The following is a 24,724-nucleotide window of genomic DNA, read 5'->3' on the forward strand; positions in this document are numbered from 1 at the left end:
AGAAAATGTTCATGCTGTAATATATTTCATTTTCTTATGAAAATGTTCCTACTGTAACACTCAACTTTTTTTAGTGAGGAAGCATATGTGTAAAAAATATATGGAAAATCATTAAAATACACTGTGTTTATTTTTCTTTAAACTATTTCTGTAGCTTTAAATGAATACACCAAATTTCACATACAAGGTCTGTCCGGAAAAAGTCCAGCTATTGTTAATATAACAAGAATGGTTTGTGCACCATTGATGTAACCTGGCAGCCAAAAAAGTGGACTGCAATGTGCATGCATGCATGACCAGTGACAGCTTCACTGTACTAGTCAGTGCGGGCAGTAGATGCCACTGGGTAAGCATGTGTACTGTGTGGCTGTTTCATTCAAAATGACTGAGTGAATAGGACAACGAATCTGCATCAAATTTTGTGTTAAGCTTAAACATTCCTCCATGGAAACTATTCAGATGATTCAGAAGACCGCAGCTATGGGCAACTGCTGACTGGCCGCTTCATCACGACAACACACCCACTCACACATCACGTCTTGTGCAGAGATTTTTGGTGAAACAAGAGATCACCCAGGTGACTCAGTCCCCCTACAGCCGAGATTTGGCATCCTGTGACTTCTTGCTTTTCCCAAAACTAAAATCACCTTTGAAATGGAAGAGATTTCAGACCCATCAATTAGATTCAGGAAAGTATGACAGGGTAGCTGATGGCAATTGGGAGAACTGTGTGAGGTCCCAAGGTGCCTACTTTGAAGGAAACTGAGTCATCATTGTCCTATGTACAATGTTTCTTGTATCTTCTATCTTCATCAATAAATGTCTCTTTTTCATAGTACATGGCTGGTTACATTCTGGACAGACCTCATATACCACTTTCCACTTAAAGAAGGAAGAATACTAGAAAGAGATTTTGGGGAGCATGATGAGTCATTCTCCAAAAGAAGTCCCCCCAGAGACTTTCCGAATTTCAGAATTTGAAGGAAAAATTAGGTTATTTATTTAAGAATAGGGAAGAATAGGGGAGACATTGCATGGCTCCAGATAACAGAAGATTTGAGGAACTTCACCCTTCCTTCCAACTAGTTCAGGAGCCAAGAACACAGCCATCTTTGTGTTGTCAAATACACCACTAGACAATCATTCCCAACGGCTCAGCCACCATTAACAATATCTCCGCTCAACCGTTTGTTATTCCAGCTGTGGTCATAAAAATTAGTCAGTAATTGAAGTTAAAATGGGTATAAGAGAAATTTAAGGATAAGAGCTGGGTGGCTTTGGACCCCCATATTGGTATCTGTTCGCCTCCAAGACTCCAAAGTCCTTAAAGTGGGTGCTGGCTAAGAAGATGAGAGAAGTTGGGCAATGCAACTGATTCAGGAGCTAAAACTGAAAAGGATGAAGCATGCAGCACAGTTCTGGCGAAAGGCTGCTAGAAACTTCTCGGTGTTAAAGTTCAGGGGAATAATTTAACAGCAGTGCCAAGTCCTATGCAAAACCCTCCACCCACCCACCCCCAGAAAATAAAAACCACCACCACAACAAAACATGCAGGCATATCTAGAAATTACGATTTTTCATTGGTTGATTTAAGTGGCCAAATTAGTTACCTAGGTCTTGCTCTCTTCAAAATCTTTATTAAGTTAAAGTAGTCCAATGTTTATGACAGTCTTGACCAGCACAGTCAAACAGTTCTTGAGAGCATCCAACTCGAAAACAGAAGTGAAAAGTTCAGGAAGCTACACCAATCCACTTCTACAGAGCTCACTTTGTTCCTTAAAATGGTAAAGAGAAACACATTTCTTAGCTTCTGTGACAGTACCCTTTCATTCTTCGTAAAGTGGACAATTAAGTGAACTATGATAAATGCCGTTTCACTCCTGGACCCAAAGTCAAAGCGCATTAATATTCAGCATGGGGTGCCTTTCAGTGCTATGGCCTATGCTGTACACATTCTTTGGTGTACAGAACTGGTATCCTCACATCAGCATCTTAAATGGAATTTTGAAGCCTGTATTTTTTAAATGCCCAACTACTATGGCCCCTTCCTATCCCTTCTGCATGTGTGTGTGTGTGTGTGAGAGAGAGAGAGAGAGAGATACTAGGAGGAAATGTTATCAAATATTTTCCATGAAAGAAGCACTGTACAATTGAAATATAACATGAACCACATATGTCATTTCAAATTTTCTAGTGGCCACATTAAAAAATTAAAAGAATGACTGGGAGTGGGGGAGTACGCTGGGTAGAAGGGGGGCAAAGAAAGAAAAATTAGGATAACTGTAATAGCATAAACAATACAATATTTAAATAAGTAAATAAAAGAAGGAAACAGGTCAGATTAATTTAATTTTATTCTATGTAATCCAATATTTCAAAAATATTATCTCAACATGTAGTCAATATAAAAAGTTGAGATATTATTCACTATTTTTGTACTGTATCTTTGAAATGCAGTGTGTATTTTATACTCACAGCACACCTCAGTTCGGACTAGGCACATTTCAACTGCTCAGTGGCCGCCTATGGCCAGCAGCCGTTGGACTGGACAGCCCAGACCTAAAACATGGCCCCCCTCAGTACCACAATATCCCATTTGAAATGCCTACCTTCTGATATTTCAGATCCCGATCTGAATGTTCGTCTTTACAAAGAAACCCATACATAGAAACATTTTACTCTAGGTTCTAACACACACATATACATGAACACATATACAAACCAACATTGGGGCTTTAATGATCTATCTGGATTTCCTTCCAAGCTAACGTGGAAAATAAGATATTCCCTCTCCCCCATGCTTTCGGAAGGAGCGTGTGCACCTGTGATCTCGCACATCAACGGGTCACCATCTATTGCGTTGTCAGAGCTGCTGACTCACTGCCCATGAATGGCCGGCTGCCTATGGCGACTGCTGGACAGAATGCCAGTAACGCTGCCTACAGCTTCTGAAAAGCTGACCTTGTAACAACAGCCACATTCTTTTGGTTGATTTTGCTGACATTCTCTCAACTCAAAAGCTGTTTTAAAAACAAAAGGACAATGAAGCATTGAGCGTCTAAAAGCAATTGTATTTCAGTTCATTAAGTTATCGGAGTGTGTCAGGGAGGTCAAAACAGCAAGGAAATGAGTATACCGAGGGAACCATCCTTGAACGTGGACGTTTGAGCTACAAGCAGGTGATACTTGAGGACAGTGTTCTAAGACCACATGGGCATCCAAATGATAAGGCTGTAATTGGATCCGTTTTTAACTTGGTCAAGAATCTTCATTAGCTCTATATTACTGACCTATTCGAAATTCTATTTAATTTTTTCAAAATTGAAAAATTTATCCAATTTCCCACCCTAAAAAAATGTTTTCTGCAAGTTAAGCTTCTAAACCGAAGGATAGAAGATGCTCTCCATTAATTAATAAGTGCTGAGCTACTTTTAAATACTTAAAAGCAGGGATCAAATTAGCCACTACTAGAAACCTACGAGAACTACTAGCTTCCACTTCAGCTAGATGACCCCCACAGTATTCTCGTCTATATATATAAAACACAATGTATACTTCTCAGCCAGCAGTGTGTCCTGCTAACCCTGCCTTCTGTTAGAGCACACGTTTTTGGATTCTTTCTTTTCCTTGTGAGTAGGACTAGAACTCCTGTGTCTTCAAAATCTCACGCCCTGCTTGAGCTGTGTCCCTGCTCCTTACTTTTGTTGCCTATTATCCCAGAGTCCAATATGAACTAACAGTAAAATTCCCATGTGGTTCACATCTCACACACAACAGTCAGAGTCTGCTTTGCTGATTTTAATGATTTTCACAGAGATGCAAGTTTTCAGTAAATAGAATGAATGAGTGTTCAGCTAGTTGTTTTGGCACTTTCTAACCACTAGAGGGAGGTCAAGGCTCCTCTCTATCCTCTCTCCCAAGCTGGTATCCCCATTGAGTAATGATAGAGATGATTAAAGTACAAAGTTTATTGGTCCATGAGATGGCAGGAAAATGAAATTATATCTTTGGTGAAATATGAAATTTGGCAGCCTGAAAACCCTATCGACATTTTTTGTTTGTTCTATCCAGTTTAAGACAACATTTATAAATTTGAAGATTTCATGTAAAAATCTGGAAGTCTACTCTGAACAGGAAAATTGGAAGATGTGGCCATCCTAGGTCTATGACTCTACATGGTCCAGCCAAAGGGAGGTGCTTTTTTTAAACAGGGCACACACTCTTCATTTTAACTCCATCTCTACAACTGCCTATTATTCTTCCAACATCACGACCAAATAGCATGTGTTTCTAATAAACAAGCGTGCACCGTTATTTTCTTGTGGTGAAAGCTGTTTTTGGTCTGTTTGTTCATTTGTTTGGTACTCAAGTTAATAGCAAAAGTGGTAAAAGGAAAAAGAACCAAGTAAACCTCTTAGAATTTCCAGGAAGATAAGAAAGAACCTATTTCTTAAAGGCAGTAAAAAATATTTATAGCATCATCAACAACAAAAAACATCTTATTACATCTTAAAACTCTAATACACATCTTTTTAACATTCTGTGTGAGGAGATGGGAAGTATGCACAAAGCGCTCTCGAAATACATTGAGGGGCAGTGGTTATGTGGAAGTAAGGTTGGTGTGCAAACTGAACTGGCCGCTTCTCCCACAGAGCAACATGTTTCCTTGGAAGAACAACTGGCAGACAGACTATTGTTTTTCAGACATGGTATTTGGGAGTGATCTCCTTGCAAATAAACAAAGCGAGCCTGTTATTTCAGAGAAAATTAACAGTACTTTCTGACAATGATAAAATTCAGACTCTGAGGAAAAAAATAGAATCTTGGAAAGCGTTCATCTGTCACTGTGAGCTTGACAGGTTCCTAATACCTAAAAACTTTTTCTGATGAGATTGATGGTAATATTGACAAATATAACTTTTTGTTATTGAAAATGAAATGCATCAACATTTGGAAGATCAGCCTAACTCAGTGAACCAATATTTTTCAAATGACTGATTCCTGATGTTATAAAATCATACATAAGTTTAACAATCTATACAAAGTATGAGGCAGATGATGGGTTTTAATGTAATGGACTATGCAAAGGTCACTGATATGGTCCAGATTCCACCCTGCAATCACCTTTAAGAAACAGTGACTTGTTTCACAATTACCTGCAATGCTGTGAAAACACTCTGCCTTTTCAAACTGCATATCTGGGTTAACTTGGAGTTTCTCCACAAATTGTAATAGGTTAAATGCTGAAGCAGATATAAAAATCTAGCTCTCTTCTTCCTATTACGCCAGATATTAAAGAGATTTCCAAAAAAATGTAAGATCTTGCTATAATTCTCACTATATTTTTGTTGTGAAAACTATTTCTATTTTATTAATATATTATTTGTGACATTTAATGGGTTTATCACTTATGTAAATAGATTTATAAATAAATGTTTTATAATCTTTATATTTTCTAATAAGGCAAATATTGATGGATGTAACACACATAAACATAAGTTCTTAAGGGTCTTCAGAACAAAACGTTTGAGAAGCTTTGATGTAAGGTATAGTATCATTTTTCTTTACTCCAAGCTGTCATGGCAACTTACTGATACCAAATTAAATGTTATTTAATTTATCTCCATTAAAAAAAAAGACACACATCCTCTCTGAGTCAGATGAAAATGATAAGTCAGGCTTTCGGTAACCCTCAGGTGGCTACTAAGTCCTAGGGCATGTCGAGGCCTTCAGTCAAGGTAGAAATGCATCTCTGAAGGGCAGGCCCTGAGCGTTCATTGCCAGGATTAGATCCTTCTGTCCCTTTACTATGTCCACAAAAAGCTTTTTGTTGTCTGAGAAAACACCCATCCATATTTTGCACATAAATATTTTTTCCAAGGAATACAAGATATATTGCAAGCAAAAAGTAATAATAATTAGGAATCTGATTTTCACACTAAAGAGTTTGTCACTGAAATTGTTTCCAAACAAATGTTATGTTTTCATGGATGTTGTTTTATGACAGTAAACTTTCTGGTTAGGTTTTATACATATTAGAGAAAAATCATTTTTTAAAAAAAATGTGGAATTGTATGTACTTAATACACAAATTTAATTCAGAATATTATTTGTAGGAGGCATGATACTCTGCATGCAAATATTTACCCTCCTATCCATCCATCCCCTTTTTTAATGTTACTAATACAACTGGTAAAGATCTTAGAAAAAGGGTTTTTAATTTTGTTTTTCCCCCTATATCCAGCTTCATGACTTCTTTCCCTCCTTCTTTCCTTCCTTGCCTTCTTTCTTTCTGCCTTCCTTTCTTCTTTTCTATTTGTTTTGATCTCTACATCATGATAAAATCAATCAGACACACATACCAAATCACACTGTATCATTTATCTCTTAGAAGTATGCAGGACTTTAACAAATGAATGAACATAAAATATGAGCAAGACATGTATAGTCACATATTACCAGAGAAATGTCACTAGAATCTAGATAGATACATCTTTATGTGGCTAATTTTAAAAATTGTCTTTTTATAAATTAATTGGATAAATCTTTGACACATTTTGATTTAACCGTCAAAGTTCAATTCGATTGTTTTGACCAATAGGCAGGTGTACTGAGTCGCAAGAGACAAAGTGCTGAGCTTGGGTTAGCATGCTTTTTCTTGGTCAGCAAAAGGATGTTCCTCGTTCTGCCTTACTTGGAGTTAACTTCAACATGAAGACTTTAAAGGTTGAATGAGGTCACCTGTACAGGATAACTTTAGCCTGTACTCCATTCTAGTTTCGTATTGTTCTACTTCATTCATAAAAAGAGATTTTCATCTAGAAAATTTGAGATACTTCAGTTTAGTGATTGTGTCAGTGAATGAGACATTTATTGGTTTTGTAATTGAAATTTTTAAAAAGATACAAAATGAGATCATCATTCTCTTTAAGTGTATTCTGAGAAAATGACTACGTGTATTTTTCTGATACTGTGGGATACACAGGTTTTGTACAGTAGGGATTTCTACAACTGAGTAAGCCCTGCTATAAAATAAAATGATGACCTACTGTCTTACGCTGGAATGTAGCAGAAGTGTGTTCCGCGTGCATGTGAGTGTATATAAAGTATGTAGATGAACTAAAGAAGCTTTCAGTGACTATGGATGTCACATGGCCTCATATGTCATATTCTTTAATTAGCAAGTTTGATAAAATAATCTCATAGCTATAAAATAGCAAGTGTTTATGCTGGATATTTATGGACCACCAATAATAGATACAAAAATTTTTTAACTTAAAATGAGATAATTATAGTTTATAATTCCTCAATTTCATTAAAAATTATGTGTGTATATGGGTGCACATAAACATATGTGTATATATAATCGGAAGTAAATGTATAAAATCTTCATAATGATTGTCTCTGAGTAAGGGAATTTGGATGATACTACTTTTTATAATTCATTGAATTTGCCACACTTCCTAAAAAGAATGTAAGTTTGATTTTTAAAATCTCCATAATATCAAGCCATCTCTTGACTCATTTTTTATTAAACTTGTCTATTTATCAATGCTAACATATAGCTAATTATTTTTACATTTCTTATTTTGAAAAAAGAGAAAAATGATGGGCTCAGTGAGTTCTTAGTGATTTCACTCCTATGTGAGCTCAAGTCATTAAACATAAGGGAAAATGTTCTTTTAAAACACAAATATTATCACCCTGGCCGGGGTGGCTCAGTTGGTTGTCCCATAGCGAAGGGTTGCACATTTAAGTCCTGTTCAGGGCACATACCTGGGTTGCAGTTCTGTCTCCCGTCCGGATGCACATGGTCCCGGTCTGGGTGTGTACAGGAGGCAGCCAATCAATGCATCTCTCTTGCATTGGTGGTGTTTCTCTCCTTTCCTCTCTCTCCAAAACCAATGAAAAAATGTCCTCGGGTGAGAATAAAAATTGTAATTAATTAACTAATTAATTAATTAATTAAAATGCAAATAGTATCTGCATTAAAGCAACTGTCTTAAGCTTGCACTAAGACACAACAGAAAGAGACACAAATGCAGTCTCTCTGAAAAAAACACTGCGCAAAAAACAGAGCTGAGAAATCGTTATAAACCGCCCACTTGCTTCTCAGCACCTGTAAAACAGTTGACTGAATTCCCAACTGAACTGATGTTGACAGGCAAGTCGCCATAATTTTTTAAGTGTCTCTGTATGTCAGCAGGCCTCTAGCTTTATGGTGTAAAAAAATTCTACATCCAGACCTCAGTGGATGTGTCCATTCCTTCTGACAGCTTTTTTATCCAAATGTTATTGTTCTCTCTGCTTTGTCTTATTATAACGTAAGTGATGGAGTATGATTTTTAATCCCTGTCTATTAGAAATGTCAAGAGTGAAAATCAGTACTTAGCTCCTCCCTTTGACTTGCTCAAATATCCTCTTACAGTCCTATTAGGTATGATAGGGAGTATTACAGTAGGTGACCGACAAGTGAGGCAGGCACTCTACTTTCCCTGTCCAGGTACCTAAATTTGTAGAATTGTGAAGTATCGTTCGTGTTTCTGCAATTCTTGGGCTATAATTTAGTGGAAAGAAATTACAGAGTACTTTGTTCCCTCTGAGATTAATTTGTCTGATTATTTGGCCAAAGACTTAAAAACTTCATAGAAATTAGGTGGCTGACCAGCATAGAGTAGATGCAGCCAGTCTCAAGAACACTTCCCTTGGTGCCCAGAATTTCCTGTGGGAAGGGTCTGCCAGGTTTTGTGATCATGCGCTTCTGTGATGGGACCGCACTGGACTGAACAACTAAACTGTCCCAGTGCCACAGCCTCTTTATCCCAGGAGCTTGAAGTAACAAACTGTGACCTTCATAGGAAATATGTACAGACACCCAAGACCTTTCTGGTTCTCAGGTAGAATTCTTGGTCAGCAAGAACAAATTCTTGACACAGACAGGGCAGACAAGTGTCCCTGAGCCTTCTGTCCCCAGCGTTAAAGCATCCAGACAGTCCCGTCTCCAGCTGTCCTCTCCCTGACTCTGACCTAATATCCTTGTGTCTGGGGTGATTCCTAATTTAGTCCAGAGGCCATGATCCCAAATCCATTTTGCTGCAGCTTCCTAAGTCACTTTGACATTTGTAGTCCAATAACTGATAACCTAGTGAAATGATCTGAATAAGTTTATGCCACAACTTTATGCAGGAACCAAGTAAGAAAATGCTGAGCTTCACCTTTGCTAATTGTCCTGCCATCAATCACATAAACATGTAGTGAGGATTATTATTTATCATTAAAGATGATATATTAAAGATGATGAAGAAATAAGGCAGTCTCTGCCCCACAGCTGCACATAGAGAAAGAAGAGAATTCATGGCAATTTAACATGGTAACCTGTGCTACAATGGAGTCAGAGGGCGATGTGGAAACACCAAGGCCCAGGTATGAAGGAGAAACTCTAAGAGTAGAGCTGGGAGGTGCCGGAAGGGGTTTGATGTGTGATATAAAATTGGAGGAGGCTTCAGAAGAGGAATTAGCCCAGAGGTCTGGATGAGACCTGTGAACCTTCTAGACCAAGGTTTCCAGCCTAGGCACTACTGTCATTTTGGGCTGGTTAGTTATTTTTGTGGGGGGCTGTCCTGTGCATTATAGGTCCAGCAGCATCGCTGACCGCTTCCTACTAGATGCCTGTTGCAGCTCCCCCCCTTCCAAATAAGAAAATGTTTCTGAACATTGCCAAATGTCCCAGGGGAAAGGGGGCACATCACCCCTGGTTTAGAACCATGGGTCTAGACCAAATACCCTCATTTCACTAGTAAACACTTGCACAACTAGTTAGTGGTAGAAAGCAAAATAAATCCCAGGCTTCTGATCCTAGTTCAGTCTTCTGGGGCCTGTTTCAGGGACCTCAGAAGATGCTTACAGACCCAAGTAGTTTTTCTTCATCTTTCAGCCTCCTTTTTGTTGTTGAAGATCTGGCTGATGCTGAGTTTGCAGAAGAGGGGTAGTCAGAATCCTGAGCTCAGCTTCAGCATTGGTATGAAAACTTCATATGCCATCTGTATGCCATTTGTGAATATGGCACAGAGTCACTCATAAAAAGCAGAACCTGTTTAAGTTATTTGGACAAGTGATTATTGTGTTTCAAGTGATTTTAGTCATTTTTAGCCAAACTCCCTTTATTGCTGCTACAACTTATGCCAAACATAGTGTCAAGCACCAGAAAAGACCATTTCATATGTTTATGAATGCAGCGTGGTTCTTAATCTTTGCATTTCTCTGGAGCACGCTTTGCATACCCACAATCACCATTATCTCAGCTGGTTCGCAGAAGTGGTCTTCATCCTAACCTCTGAAACCTAGTAAGCTAGACTCCTGGCACTCTGATCTCCCACGCGTAACTAAAAGATAGAAGAGACTACAGAAGTAGAGAACTTCATCTTCACATTGAGGCTACCCTATTTTTATATAACAATGAAAGTAGATAAAAATGCCTACTCGTGTTCTACATTTTTTTCAGTGCAATGAAATTATTTTCAGTATGGTGCAAACTCATGGGGGTAAGAAAGAAGAAATTAGATCAAACATGTTTAAGAAAAGAGGACTAAAATATTTATTTATGCAATAAATATTACTGCAAGCCTACTATTTGTCAGGCATTGTCCTAAGCGTGAGGAGTACAAAGGTGGATGAAGTCCCTGCCTTCATGGAGTTCATATTCCCATGTGCAGTGACAACGAATAAATAGTGGAAGTGCCGTGCAGAGCATAGCAGGGCAAGCGATGGAGAGCGAGAGAGGAGAGTATTTTAGATGGGAATGTCAGTAAAGACATAAATATAAATAAACATGTGAATATTAACCCCACTCTAATCTAATGTTTGGCTAACTCTCACAGAATCTCAGTTGGGATGACTCCTTACACCATCCTCACGCACCATGACAAATGATTATCCAGCTTTTATGTAATTGATACCACTGGTGTGAAGATTAGTCTTTATTAGGTGGTCCCTTCAATTTCTGTGTGCTCTAAGTTGAGGGGCTTTTTTTCATTAAGCAAAAATCTGCCTCCTGCAACATCTGTTCAACCTATATGACTAAAATATGGCACTCCAAATTAATAAGATTCTTCTTTCTCTTGTGGTACTCCATGGTAAGGTATTGACTCCTCACTCCCATCTGGACACGGATGAAAAGCTCTTTAGGAAACTAGAAAAAGGAGAAAGTATTTTATTTTATCCCATGACACTAAATTTTCATTTCTAGTCACACATTAGTCAAACTAGGTTGTGATAACTGATGGAGAATTTAAATAAGAATTTAAAGAGAGAAAGGTATCATTTTCTATTTCTACCCTACATTCACATGAGAATTTTGCTTTGCTATGTCCAGTGGGCTGCAGCAAGAGAGGAGAGTAGGATTGATGCCTTTAATTCAGTGGCAGTTTGGGAGGCTCGAGAGTGAAAAGAATTATGGATATGATTCAGTTCTGCCTGCTCCAGGGAACAGAAGCCAAGAGAGGTAAGGATGGAGCTGCCCCCAGACCAGACAACAGCTTTTGATCACTGCCTGTGAGAAACAGGCTAGATGGGAGCCACTTCTTGGTGGAGGAGAAATAGCAAGAACTAAAGCCAGCTTACAATGAAGACATCATCCAAGTCATAACTTTCATTAGGGCCATAGATCCTAGTTTAGGTGTATAAGCTGAGCCACCCAAAGGGAGACTTTAACACAGCATCTCTGTCTGAGCCTTGTCTCAGATCCCTCCTAGTCTACCACAGCCTGGGATGACCCAGGGACCTGGGCAAAAATTGAATGCAAAACATCCTTTCCAAAACTGCCAGGTAGAGGAGCAACCACCAGTGACATCATCCTAAGAGGTCCTCATGCCATTACCAAAGGATTTCTTGAGTGACTCGTTATTGCCAGATATAGTTGGATATAAGTTTATCTATGTGTGTAAACTGGATATATTTATATATAAATAAAAGCATATATTAGAATGTATAAGATTTCCATTTATTTTCTAATGCTATGGCTTACAGAGCTGTATTCATGAGAGGGGGGATTAATGTTTTTAATATATAACTTATTCCCAGATGCATGTCTAATTTACCTGAACCTTAATTTAAGAAAAATAGTAACATGTAGTTTAGAAAAAAAAATATCTGAAAGCACTACTGTTCCAATAATACATTTAATTCTCAAACGCCAAATTCATGTATGTACCTAGAATCTAAGTACAGGGGAAGACAGTTGGGTTCTACGGTAGCAGAGCAAGGGTTAATAGTGTCATGAAAATGTCTTTATCTGCTGTAAAGTACATCTTATGCCATAAGGAATATATCTGAGAACTTGAACTAGAGGCAGGGAGAGTTATTGAATAGAATTTTCCCTTTGAATCTGAAATCATAGGATGCCTAGAACCACGAGAGCTAAATAATCGTTGTAATCGTTTTAGAAAAGCTGCGCTAAAGAAAATGTTGGGGGAGGAAAGTACCGGGTGGAGCTGGAATCAGAGCACACCTCTACCCTTCATCCAGGGTGCAGAGCTAGGCTCCTCCTGTCCCTTCACTGTCCTCTCCCACTGCCACCAAATGCCTTCCCCCCTCTATTTCCTGTGATCTCCCCTGCTCCCTATTTTTCCCTTCCTCTTAACATGGGGTTTTCTAAGCTTCAAATTTCTGCTGTGTCTAGCCATCCAGACCCTGGAATAGTGACAGCCAGCCTGTGTGTTGGTGAACAGGAAAGGGGGAGAGCAGGAGAGAGAGGGATGGGGAGAAAGACTAGCTGATGGGAGGAAGTGAGCAGGGCAGCTGGGCCAAAGGGACAGGAAATCTTCAGCATTGGGGAGTGCAATCTAGCGCCAATCTCTTTAAGTTCTCAAGCATGACTCCTTTCAGATGGCAAAAGCGTGTAAGATTGTTCATCTTCGTTAAGAAACATTAACAATTTTCTCAATGATTTACTGTTATTACTATACAACATAATAAATCATATGGAACATTAAATAATTTCAGGTTGTACGTCCACTTACAACTGTTCGAGCTGAAACCAGTAGAGGAAATGCTGGTCTAGGGCACTGGCGGAGCTGTAATTTTCTCGGCCTTCACAGAAATTGTGGTGGCACGTTATTCCAGACAATTACCTCCTTTGCGTACATGGAGGATTCCATCTTTTCCTGTTCCTGGATTTTTAACCAGGCTAGGTTTAGAGCTCATGATTCCAGGCCACTCTCTTGTCACTCACCAGCTGCTTAATCTTTCATACCACTTCACCCCCTGGGCCTCACCATCCTCATCTATAAAATGACTTCTTGCACAAATATCTCTTTTTCTAAATATTTCTAATAGTGAATGAAAACCAAGGCCCTAAGTTGAGTATTACAAATCATTACTAGTTTTTTGTGTAAGACAATTTGTAAAATGCCATATGCTCTAGACATGCCTGTCCTGGCGTATTCCTGTTTCTGTATAAGACATGTAAGTGTGAGCTGCTTAGGTTAACTAAAAGCCTGTTCTCTCATTGCAGATAAATAGGATTTACCATTCCCTGGATGAAGTGTTGGGGAAGTCTTTAAATGCCACAGTCAACTGCCATTTCGAAGAAAAGATAGATGGTTTTGCAAAGTTCATGCGGTTTCTTCACTGAATTTTAGGTGAGTGTGCCTGAGACAAAGAATTTAAGATGGATGTTGGTCTATTTCTCTTTGAAGCGCTTCTTGTCTTCCACGAAAAGAAAATTGGGTTAAATACTATCAATGTTTTGTACTTTCAGTGAGGTGCCAGACAGAGAAAGACTTCATTTTGTGCCTTTTGTTTATTTTTTAATTGTTACCATCAAAAATCCTGTGAGCTGTGAGGTGTAAGACACAGAGATGGCCCTGATATCTCCTCCTGGTTTCTATTAAGCAAATGCCATAATACTTCATTCTATGCTAAAGGTCATCCAATTTTTAAAATATATTAAAATTTTTAATAGCAGAGTAATAAGCCCAAATGAGATAAAACCATGTTTTAATGGTATAAACTAGAGGAAAATTTGATGGTGCTAATGGCAGTTTAATCATTTACCAGTCTGCATGTGAGAAAAGGGTAACATTTCACAGGCTGCCCATGGGGAGATTTTATAATGCTTAAATTAAAGTAGGGCATGGTCTAGGTTAGGCGCAGTTTCCAAGTTGCTGTGTACGGTTAAGCACACTCACATGCTCACATGGGCACATTAAGCTTTGTTTGACCTGGCCATAAAATGGATGGGTAAGTATTTTTTACATCATCATCCATAATTACCTTTCCATGCTTCAAAAGACATGAGCCCGCAAATTGGTACTTTACAATTAGTCTGCAATATGCCATCGTCATTTCAGAGCAGAACAAAGAGGAATAGAGGAATTGAGTGGGGGGTCTTATTGAGGAAATTGTGTGTCTTTCTACCTCCTCCTGAGTCCGGTTTCCAAAGGGGGGCTTTGTTATCTACTTCAAACAATGGCAATTTCCAGAGCATCAGAATATGCCTCTGTTCCCAGTTCTGAATAAAACAATGCAACTGGCAGAGCATTGATCACTGTCTAAATCTAATCCAAAAAACAATGTTGCCTCTTTTATACTTTGATTAACTTCAAAATGACAGTGGACAATTCTCTCATAATCTTAAAGGTGTGTAAATTTGTTTTATTGGGATTGTATGTGGAACTAAAATGGTGATTCCATTCATTTACAAGATGTTGGATAAATGTAGTTCCCAGACGCTAAACTTAGTACCCTTTAGATGTATAAATAAATCAATCTCCCTGGCGTAACCTGACTCTGGTGGAGAAAATAAAAGTGGAAACCTGATTTACTTAGCTCTCTATTTTCCAATTGTCCCGGTCTATACCTGTTTCTACCTTTACCTCCATTCCTTGCCTTGCTCTTACCGTGCTGGTTCCATGGGAGGCGACCACTGTGGGTGGGGTTTTCCAGCCCCCAAACCTAGCCTCTGCTGCCTTCACTTCCCCCAGTGACCTTGAACTGTGAGTTCCAGTAACATCACCTCTTCCCTTTGTGCCTTGAGACTTGTGGGTAGTAGTGCCTTTGTCTTCCTGTTGCTGCTAATCTCCACATTGACTCTCTATTCCCAGTTTAGCTCTTCAATTCTTCCATCATCCGTGTAAGCATTTCCCTCAATTAAATTCAGTTTTAAATGTTTACAGTCTTCTCTTTTCCTGGTCAGATCCTAAACAACCAATCAGTATTTCATTCATTTCTCTCAGAATCATTGGAAGGAAAATAATCAGGGATTCCCTGTTTCTCCCAAGGAAAATAAATTATTCTCAGGAAATAAATTTAAAGTTACATGTAAAGTTGGGTTTTTACACTGAAAATAATTTAACTCTATATATTTAAAGACATTTCTAAGCTATGCAATGTTGTAGTGTTAATTCATTGTTTTTAATAAAATCATTATTGATATTCCCATCTTGCTTATCAAATTGAGATCTTTTAAATAAATGCTCAAATACATACCAAATATGATTTTTACTTTTTTAGTATTCATATTTCATGAACTTTGGCATGCACGCTCTAAGAACCTCTTCTTAGGGCATCACTCATTCCGGAATTCACTCTTAAATCTACAGCTTCTGGTCTATTCTATTAAGGATCCAACCTCTCTCTTTCAGTAATGGTTTGCTTCTTGGAGCCTGCTGATTTCCTGTGACAAATTCTGGCCATATTGGAAAGCAAAGTGTTCAGGACGCTAGTGTCTCTTTTTTGACAGGCGAACAACTCACCACCGTCCTAGCAATCTCACTCGTGCTAAAAGGCTTCCTTGGTATTGAAGTGGCTTTTCATCTAATTATTTTGGCACTTCACTTGGTTCTTTCAAATGCAAGTGCCTTGCTATTTTCATGTCCTTCTCATTTATTTGTGTAGACGTTTCCCTTTTCAATCTTGCCTCAGAGGTCATCATAACTGCTCCTGTGTCCATTTTATTGTATTGTGGGTACACTCGAAAGGACACAGTGTCCCTCCTACCAACAGTTTTCATCTGTTCAACCAATGTTAATGTTGAACCGGCAATGCCTTATTGAGAATCCCTTCATCAATGTGAAAGTGCCATTATGAGCAGAATTACCTGGACCCCTTCATAACCTGAAACTAGGAGACAGGGATAAGTAGCTTTATGGTGTGGTTTCAGATATAATGAAAAACTGACATTCTCAAAACACATCTTCCGTAGTTTGGTACAGTACTGAAAGTTCTAATCATTAACATTTTGCTCCAGTTTAAATTAATAAAGCTTTAAGAAGTCATGTGTTTAAAAACATACTCTTGGGAAGAGAAATACTTCCACTAATAATAGATACTACATCACACATAAGTCTGATGAATTAGCAAGAAAGGGAGTCCTGAGACAGCGGTGCAAACGCTGAACTCCTGAAGGTTTGGTGCGTGTAAGCACAAGGAAACCACTGAAATAGTCTCGCTGACTTCGTGATGTTGCCTGGTTGGCCAAGGGAGGTGCCCTTCATAAAGGATAACTCAGGTGAACATATCTAAATGCAATATTGGAGGAGGGGGGAGGAGGAGTGAAAGTGTCAGTCCTTCCACAAATGAGCAAGATTATAAATAGAGGTTTTAAATCACTGGTGCCCAAAGAGTCCAGGAAAGTGCTTTGTCCAAAATGCAGTCATCCTTCTGCCGAATCACATAGTATGTTATGGGAAAAATCAGATGTGTTTGAAGGCAGAAATCGTCTGTTATCCATCACTGTAACCCTGGAAACAAGCCCAGTGCTTGGCACACTGTAGACGATTTTTAAATAAATGATTAGAGAGTAAGAGCAAAGGCACACAGCAACACTGGCTGATGTTTACTGAGTCCCTCCTTTATACCAAAACAGTTCTGAATCCACATATACTTCATTTCATGCTTAAACAACCCATGACATAGGCAATATTATCTCCTTTTTTAAAGATGGGTAAACGAGGGCCCAGAAAGGATAAATAACCTGCCCAAGGTTAAGGAGGACAGGGTGGAAATTCAAATCCAGACAGCCTGGTTTCGGAGCCTGAGCACTTCATTATTACGCTCTACTGTCTCTCGTGTAGTATAGTCAACAAATAGTTTTAAAACACAGAGGCAACACTGTTTATTATTAACAAACTTAAGTCATTCCAGAATACACCTGTACTAAGAAGGCTTGCCAAAAATCTTGAATGGCCTTGCTTTGAATACAAATTCCCTCTCTCCATTGTTCCCTCTCTCCTTTCCTTTTAAAACATTACTGCCCACATCTTCTTCCTAATTTACATCCCGATCTCATTAGTTCTGTTCCTTAATGATTTGTTCTAAAATTAATATTTTAAATATCCTATTGCTCTTTTCATGCCATTTGCTTAATTTAGGAATGTGTAATCCTGACCAGCAAGTTACTTAAACTCTCAGGGCGTCAGATTCCCCACCTGAAAATATATGTCTGATTTGTTGTGAGGACTGGAAAATAATCGATAAAACAACAAAGTGAAGTCCCTCATACAGAGGAGGTGTCTAACCAACAGTAGCCAATATGACCTAGTTACCACCACCCACTTCCCTCTCAAAGCCAGTGTTGGTTGCCCCATCCACTGCACAGCAGAACCCGTGCCCCTTATTTCTCAGAGTGTCATAATTCAGGCACAGTGGACCTCTCGGGTCTCGCCGTCTTCCTTTCTGCTCAGCGGTTGACCTTTGCTAATGTAGGAATGATTTGCCTTCGCTAAGCCACGCTCTGTGTGCCTTACTTTTGCTCACGCTGGCCCTTCCACCTAGACACGACTCACACCCCCCTCTCCACATCCTCCTCACCCCCAAGCATGCATGCATGCACTCTTCTGTGACTTGGACTACCCCAGTCGCTGTTACCATTTCAGTGAAGTCATTGTCGAACCCCTCCTGAGCCCACAGGTGTCAGTCCTGTCTCTGAATTCACATAACCCTTTGGGTCATTTCTAGAATATCAGCTCCTACTGTGGACAACAGAAAGAAAAGCAGTCTCATTCAATCACTCACAGGCTCGTGCTGGCATTTCTCATGTTATTTGTCTGTCCTGCCTCTGAAATTTTCATCAAGAACAGGTTTTTTTGTTTTGTTTATCTTTGAATCTGCTGCACCTGGCTCAAAGTGCTCTCCTTTTTGGTGGTGGATGAAGTATGAAAGGTCATATTTTGAGATAAACTGAGTGGATCCAGTGTGCTGAAGATTTTAACACTGCAGCCACTACAAGCAGAGTCCGTCAGGGGAAAGGGACCTTGCAGAGGACATCCGTGCCAAAGCAGGTGCTCCGCGCAAACATTATCTTGTTTAATGTTCATAATAAGCCCTCCAGTTTGCTATCATTTTCCTCCTTATTTGGATCAGAAAACTAGGGTTCCAAGGCTCTAGATAACTTGCCGATGTCTTATTTCTCGTAAGTGACAGAACAAGAATGTTGAGCTGTATCTTTTTACTGCAAGCAAACTACTACTCTGAAAGAGCTTCCAATGTAATCCTATAAAAATATGCATGGGAGATAATGCTAGACCTTTCTATTTAAAATATTTCCTGAGGAGTAAGCTATTTATAAGTCTACAGATCTTTTTCTCATTGGCCAATAAGTTTATGTTTAGGGTGATACTAAAATTAGCACTATTTCTGTGCAACAAGAGTTTAAAAGATGTAGCACCTTGTGGCTCTGAGACTTATTTATGCAAAAACCTCATTTATTGATGTGAGCATATGCCTGGAAATGATGGTGTCTAAAACTGTAGACTGATAGAATTTTAGGGCTGAATATTATCTAGAATCAGCACTAGAGATGGAAGATTTAAAGGCAAGCATTCTGTCTCTCTTTTTTCTCTTTAAATATATTTGTGAAATGAATATTTATGACTAATTATAAAAGGGTTTGTTTAGGATACAAAATAAAAATGTCCCTAAACATAGTGATACTATTAGCATTTCTTAAGAGAGTGCATAAATATGTTCTAAAGTTTTTAATTACATGGTTCAAGTGCCATATATAAGAATAATAGTTGATATGAATAAAACTCAAAATTTTCAAAAAAGCTATCTTCTCACTTCATTTTAGTTGCAAAGAAATAGTATCCATATAGAAGGATTCCTTCCTTTTGTGAAAAACTCTAATGATGCTTAGGACACATTTATACCTGTAATGGTCATTCATTCGTTTGTTTTTAAATATATATACTACACATTTCTCAGGTACGCTGGCTCTCTGCTAGGCACCAGGAGACTTGAGATAAATAAAGCATAACTATTCTAAGTCATATTCTAGTTAAATTTGCCACAGATTAGAATTACTAGTCACCAGAAGGGATATTTCAGAAAGTCGATCCTAGCCCCTTCTCTCAGTCCATTAGGGCTGATATAACAAAATACCAGAGACAGGGCAGCTTATATAAGAAAGAAATTCATTTCTCACAGTTCTGGAGGCTGAGGTACAAGGTCAAGGTGCCAGCATGGTGGGGTTCTGGTGTGAGCCTTCCTCCCGATTCATAGCTGCACACACATGGCGGAAGCGACCGGGGAGCTCTGTGCAGTCTCTCTAAGAGCACTAATCACATACATAAAGGCTCCGCACTCATGACCTAACCACTTCCCAAAGTCTTCACCTCCTAACACTATCACACTGGGCATTAGGATTTCAACATACGCATTTGAGGGGGACACAAACATTCAGACCATAGCAGTTGCCTACATTTACATATGAATCAGTTGAGGCCCAAAAAGGTTAAGAACTACCCCAATAATTAACAATAAAACCACAACTAGGACCTACCTGAGTCTTCTACCTCCTAGGTACTCTCCCCCATACAACAAACAAGCCAATATTTCTATATTCTTGACCTTATTTTCCCCCAAGAGAAGTTTTGAGTCTAAGGAGAAACGACTGGGAAAATAAGATTGATTTTGGTTTTATTTATAGTATGTAGAAGTAGATTTACTATTCATCAAGTGCTTTTTCAGAATTAAGTAAATATCAGGAGCTTTGCAGGTGCTGGACATACAGCTAAGCAAAACCGGAAATGCCTTCCTGGCCCGCATCCTGCTTACTGTCTTGTGTGCGAGACTGTGAATATCTGATTGTGTGAAACCCAAACTGCCCTTTAGTGGGTATACCAAATAACCCAGGCAACGGCAAGCATACTGTGGTGCTAAAAATGGCATCTAAAGTAACTGTAACATAGTCAGTACTTTAAAAAATGTAGAACACCCTGCTCCATAAATACTTGATATAGTAAAACAAAAAGATAACATATGCATGTGTTTGGTCTACTACTGTTATATAGACAGCTTGTTAACAATATAGAACTGGAAAAGAATTTTTAGGAGTGTGATATAAGCACATGTACACTGATGTGTCTGTCTTTGAGTAAGACAGGTATACAGTATCTTAGAAAAAAAAAATAAGAATTCCATTCACATCCCTAGCTTATGTCCCTGCTGTGTTGCGTTGTCCTTTGTTGGTCAATTGCTCCTTTGTTTCCCCAGAAGAGTTTGCACAATGCTAGTTATGTTTATGTGAGTGTGATTTTTAAAACTGTGAACAACACAAGAATGGAGGGAGCGATGTTTCCCTATGAAAAACTAAGGATTTTGGTGGGTTCACAAAAGTTAATAATAATGTGCTTTAATGTTACTATGTTCATGTGAGTGACAGTTTATTGTTTTAGCTTGTATTTTAACCATCAGTTCATTTTTGCATAGTTCTTTCTAGCAAAATCTTAAACTTTGAATCTGATGGTTTCAAAGCATTAAAGCAGAAAAATAATGAGCCTCTCTATTCTGTTAATTCCTAACAATTCTGTAACAATGGGCTAGAAATTTCACCCTTCCCATTTAGCCACAGCAGATGAGTCTCTCGTGACCTCAGTTCCATAGACCACACCCCCGTTATTACTGCCACAGATTTAGCCCCTCAGTTCTCATACCTCCTCCATGGCCAACGGTGCCGCCCTGAGAAAGACTAAGCATGTCACTCCCTAGTCCCTGGCACATTTCTACAGCACCTTGAATTCTCCTTTGGCGAGAAACATTCGCAAACATTAAGCACAATGGTAGAATTACCCTAATAGGAAAACCTTCCTATTCTCTCTTGGATTCTCCCTTCCTGCAGTACAAGGAGTGAAAGGGCCTCAGAAGCAGGGCTTGTAAATCGCTGCCATAACTCTGTCCTTAATAGGAATTCCTCCCTCTGATAAAAAGGACTCTGACATTTTCCATATCATCCAGCTCTGAGGCTGTTGTGCATGGGGTCATCACCTGTAAGCACAAGTGTTTTTCAGTAAAATATTATTAATCCACTTTCTGAAAGATGCTGAAGGCCCTCATATTTTGTCTTACCTAATAACAAAGATAATGTCCAGATCAGCTCACGATTGCCTTCTCATTAAAACCTTCAGATCTCTTTCATACTCACACATAAAGTTTGTGGTTAATGTATATACCAACCGAATAAGCTGTGGTTGCCTAGTAATCAGTGGAGGTGTGTCTGAGAGTCTGAAGAATATCAATGAATAACAGAAACATTGACATTAGTTTCGGCTGGGTGACCCAAGCTTTAATTCTGTCCTAGCCATCCCAGACATTTCTAATGGGCTGGTGAAACACTAGCTTTCTCAGAAGTAGCTCATTAAATCACAAAAATAATGTCCTTTCCTAAGGTCTGATAGGAGTCCAGAGAATGACTGGGGAGGCAACGGGACTGGACCCTAACACCTTTGGTACAATTTTACAGAATACAGAACAAGAGTCTGCTAGCACTCACGCTCCCAAACAGCTTTTTCCAAATGCTTATGATTCTGATTGTTCGGTGTTTTTAGAAAAACATTACAGTGTTTACTTCTTTCTTTGATAGTATAATTTTTTCAAGTTGATTTCTTAAGGATTCTGAAACGTTTCCCTCCCTTTTGAAAAACCATTGTTTTAAAAAGCAACGTAGAAAGAAGCAAAGTGAAAATGGATAGAGCAAGAGGACTTTTAGCTGGATGTGAAATTAACCCATAAAATAAAAAGAAATACCTGATACTTTCAGATGAAAACACCACCACCAACTCGAAGTGCATCCTTATAATGCCATTCTGTTCTGACTAGGCTACTCAGTTGTATGGCCAGATTTCAGAATCCCAGGAGGACATGTTGCCCCTTGTTAAAATATTTTACTCAAGGAAAGGAGGAGGGGGACATTACATTTTTGTGAAAACAGTAATGCATATATGATTGAGTTGAAAGTACAATTCACATGAATTGTTAAGGAGAAAAACAAGACAAAGAAATGTCAGCATTGGAAGGTGCTTCAGCTGTCAGACCCCGTCCTCATGTCCTGCCTGACTTCCCCTTCTTGGGCCCACCAAGATAGTGCCTCAGACAAGATACACATTTAGTGCTTGGGGGTGGGGGGGGGAGGGGAATGATGGTTTCTTATTTAAATAAGAAAAATTGCCCTGGATGGTTGCTCAGTGGGTTGAGCGTCAGCCTGCTAACTGAAAGGTTGCTGGTTCGATTCCTGGTCAGGGCACATGCCTGAGTTACTGGCCAGGACAAGGGGCATGCGAGAGGCAACCTATCCATGTATCTCTTGCACATTGATGTTTCTCTCCCTATCTTTCTCCACCCCCTTCTCTAAAAGTGAATATATAAAATCTTTTTTAAAAAAGAAAAAAATTTCACTACTCATAAGAAAAATCACATGTGTGGAGTCTGCCCTACATATAGGCAGGAAAGAAAATCATCCAGAACCATTTCCTGAGAGATGTCCAAAGCCTTTCCACTTGGCTCTAACCAGGGGCCGTTTTGCCCCTCAGGAGGCATTTGACAATTAGCTGTAGAAACGTTCGATTGTCGTGCCACAGGGACAGGAGGTTTGGAACACTGCTGCTAAACACCCTGCACCTCTCAGAAGAGTCTCCTAAAGGAAAGAATTTCTCTGTCCCAAAGTGAAAGTAGTAGCAAGGTTAAGAAACACTGCTCTGAAAGAATAAGGGCCACAGCTGCTCTGCACTGGACTCCACGTAAGGTATGTTCCATGTGTTGTCTGTTTAATACTTACCACCTTTCCATTAAGTAGGTACTACTATTGCCCTCATTTTTAGATGATGAAGTTAGGGTTCAGAAGGTTAACTAACTTGCCCAAGGCCATGCAGTCAGCCTGTAGGGGACCCTGAATTCGAAGTGGATGAGATGTCAAAAGATCATCTCCTCTCAGGTCACTATGCTCGTTTGTCCCAAAATACCTACATCAGCAGCCCTCTGCATCTCCAACAGGTCCCCATTAAAAGGCAGACATGCCATCCTCACATGCTAACCAGGTGGAAAATCACGGCTATTCATCCATCCCCAAGTCACATCTAGGGGATGTGGATTGTGAGAAGGGAGACAAAGGGTTCCTGAAAAAGAAATTTAACTTTTAAATGTCCCTGTTTGGAAGATAACCTTGATGGGGAAGACACAATGTCAGGACTGGACTTAGAGTATAGAAAAAGTCACAGTCGGCTCCGAAGTTTTGATGTGTGAAGCAGAGAGTGCCTGGGGTGGCAGGCAGCACAGGAGGGTGTCACACTGTCCGTGCTGCCACTGCCCCTCAGTGAGTGAGTCGCCGGAAGCACGGAAGCACCAGGGCAGTGCGGCAGCCCCGGGAGATGCTGATAATCACAGCACAGGAAGCAAGCAGACAATGCACTGTGGCCAGCACTTGCACAAAAAGAACCCCATCATCTACAGCATGTGGAAAGAGAACAAAACCTATTTTCAGGGAATGGTTTTGCTTCTTGATTTGTGATTCCTTTAACCCAGTCCCAGTGCTGCTTTTCAGCACTTCTGGTGATGGTGAGCTGAGCCCAACAACCTATTCAGGCTCTTCTTGGGCTTTGACTCCCCACCCAACCGTACAGAACTATTTGCCATTTTCTCATGTGCCAACTTGTTGGTTTCTCTCTGTGAGCCTTTTTTTTTTTTTTTGAGTGACGAGACCTTTCCCAGACACTTTGTGTATTAAGTTTCCCAGGCTGCTGTAATTATTTACCACAAGCTTAGTGAGTTAACACAACAAATACTTATTCTCTCCTAGTTCTGGAGGAAAAAAATCTGAAATCAAAGTGTTGGCAGGGCCATGTTCCTTCTGAAGTCTTTAGGGAAGAATCCTTCCGGCTCTCCCTAGCTTCTGGGAGCTCCAGCAATCACTGGCTTCCTTGGCTTATAGCTACATCATTCCATCCTTTCCCCCATCTTCACATGGCCTTCTCCTTGTGTGTGTGCCTTTCTATGTCCTCTCCTCTTCTTACAAGGATACCAGTCATTGGACTTAGGGACCACCCTAATGCAGTATGATTTCGTCTTATCCTTAACTAATCACATCCACAAAGATTCTATTTCCAAATAAGGTCACATTCTGAGTTTCTTGGCAAACATACATTTTTGAGGGCCACTGTCTGTAGTAGTCAGAGTTCTTTGGAAAAACAGAACCCATAGGGTACATACAGAAAGAGATTTACCCTGAAGAATTGTCTCACACAACAAGGGAGGTTGAGAAGTCCCTGGATCTGCAGCCTGAAGGCCTAAGAACCAAAAGAGCTGGTGAAGCAAGTTTCAGTCTGAGTCTGGAGACAAGAGAAGACTGCCATCCCAGCTCAAAAGCCATCAGGCTGACAGCAAATTTTCTCCTGCTCAGAGTTCAGATCTATTCAGGCATTCAACAAATTGGATGAGACTCACCCAGATGGCTTTA

General features: G+C 39.5%; 1 protein-coding gene across 12 annotated transcripts in view; it reads left to right on the forward strand.

The window, feature by feature from the left end:
- The window catches only part of DTNA (dystrobrevin alpha), a 348,472-nt gene that overhangs the window by 152,696 nt on the left and 171,052 nt on the right, over window positions 1-24,724 (forward strand). For all 12 annotated transcript variants that reach the window (XM_053913096.1, XM_053913090.1, XM_045187823.3 and 9 more), the window contains exon 2: window positions 13,511-13,637. The gene's annotated coding sequence lies outside the window, so the exon portion shown is untranslated. The remainder of the gene's footprint in view (window positions 1-13,510; window positions 13,638-24,724) is intronic.

Source organism: Desmodus rotundus, chromosome 10 (genome assembly GCF_022682495.2).
Source record: "Desmodus rotundus isolate HL8 chromosome 10, HLdesRot8A.1, whole genome shotgun sequence".
NCBI classification, from domain to species: Eukaryota; Metazoa; Chordata; class Mammalia; order Chiroptera; family Phyllostomidae; genus Desmodus; species Desmodus rotundus.